The sequence below is a fragment of the Colobus angolensis genome, unplaced genomic scaffold, assembly GCF_000951035.1.
Source record: "Colobus angolensis palliatus isolate OR3802 unplaced genomic scaffold, Cang.pa_1.0 Scaffold264, whole genome shotgun sequence".
In the NCBI taxonomy this organism is placed as follows: Eukaryota; Metazoa; Chordata; class Mammalia; order Primates; family Cercopithecidae; genus Colobus; species Colobus angolensis.
Genome location: NW_012115866.1, coordinates 690,646 through 692,657, shown reverse-complemented (window position 1 = coordinate 692,657; position 2,012 = coordinate 690,646). Strand labels below are relative to the sequence as shown.

At 45.8% G+C, this 2,012-nt stretch overlaps 1 pseudogene; it reads left to right on the top strand.

The window, feature by feature from the left end:
- LOC105515598 overlaps window positions 1-2,012 on the top strand; it is a 71,798-nt pseudogene that overhangs the window by 15,269 nt on the left and 54,517 nt on the right.

Genomic DNA, 2,012 nt, shown 5'->3' with positions numbered 1-2,012 from the left:
TTTTTAAAAACTCCAATTACACTGCAGCATTAATATGCTGTGTGTCTAAGGGAAACTGGCACATTTGTCAACCACGTTCTGGATAGTGAGATATGATTTGGCTCTGGGCTTGTCCCAGGCAGCAGACATGTTTGTAAGACCTAGATATTATTTATGGTGACTTATTTATGGTTACTGACAGTGGCATGCTGGAATAATTTATTTCTCTCTCATAAAAACTTGGTCAGTTTTTCCTGCTCTTAAGATACCATCTTGCCCCCTAAAAAAAAAAAAAAATAGAAACTCCTGGGAGTCATTCATACATGTAGTTGTTTGCACTATTTGGTTGTCCAGGGTTGCTGATTGGGAAATAAATCCTCATCAATGGTACAGATGGGGCTGGACACGGTGGCTCACACCTGTAATCCCAGCACTTTGGGAGGCCGAGGTGGGTGGATCATGAGGTCAGGAGATTGAGGCCATCCTGGCTATGGTGGAACCCCGTCTCTACTAAAAATATAAAAAATTAGCCAGGTGTGTTGGTGGGTGCCTATAGTCCCAGCTACTCAGGAGGCTGAGGCAGAAGAATCACTTGAACCCGGGAGGCAGAGGTTGCCGTGAGCCAAAATTATTGATAGATAGTTATGCTTCTGCCTGCTCTCTGACCAACCTGCTGAGGAGATACCGGGTCTGGAGATAGATTGCTTGTGCAAATACAGACAGGAAGCTCCAGGATGCCTGATCTGAAGTCCGACCTTCTCTCTGAGTGGACTCCGAATGACCTCTCTTTCTTGCCATTTTCACTGCTGAAGTTGGAAAGTGACTTTGAGGACATTAAATATGACATTTTTCCAGAGTTGTTGATTTGAGTCCTGAGTATACCCGTGGTAGAAAGGATCAGCTGACTGTCAAAGACAAGTGATCCCTTCCTCAGCACACAGTCGTTGTGGGAAGGGACTGCCCAGCCCCAGTTCTAGGCGGGACTAGTTCTCACCAAGGAAATGATGCTGTGCTGTTGTCTCCTGTAGGTCAAAGTGACTAAGAAACATGTGTGTCTTCCACACAATCGCTCTGCCTGACCCATCTGCTGAATGAAAAGAACTCTGGGGACAGAGCAGAGCACAGAGCCACAGGATGGAGGCACCTGGGCTCTGAGTAGCCATACTGAACACTTCCCAACCAGTATGAACCAGGAAACTAAGGAAATACGTGTGTTCATGTTAATCCACTGAGAAGTGGTGTTAATCTGCTACAGCAGCTAACATCACCCAATTAATACAGAAAACATATGCCCCTAAAATAGACATGAATATATATTTGGAAAAATTTGAATTCTTCCCTTCCATAAAGAAGTATACATATTTGCAATTCCCATATTCGTAGATGCAGGATCCAAGAACCAAGTGTCTTGAAAAGCCAGCAGCTTGGCCGGGAGCAGTGGCTCACACCTGTAATCCCAGCACTTTGGGAGTCCGAAGCGGGTGGATCACAAGATCTGGAGATCAAGACCATCCTATCTATGGTGAAACCCCGTCTCTACTAAAAATATAAAAAATTAGCCAGGCGTGATGGCGGGCGCCTATATTCCCAGCTACTCTGGAGGCTGAGGCAGGAGAATGGCGGAGCTCCGGCGGGCAGAGCTTGCAGTGAGGCCAGAGCATGCCACTGCACTCCAGCCTGGGCGACAAAGCAAGACTCCGTCTCAAAAATAAAAAAATATATAAATAAATAAATACAAAGGAAAAGCCAGCAACTTTGAATTTGCTCTTAAACCCTCTTGGACATAGGCTTCTGAGCCATGAAGGCAGGAAAGTCACTAGCCCAGTGCTCAGTACTAGTTGGTATCCATTAAATGTCAATTTCCCTCATCTCCTCAGTTTTTAATCTCTAACTGAACAGAAGGTTGCTGCTCAGACACTCTACATCATGGAGGCATAATCAAATATAAAGAATATAGGCCGGGCGCGGTGGCTCAAGCCTGTAATCCCAGCACTTTGGGAGGCCGAGACGGGCGGATCACGAGGTCAGGAGAT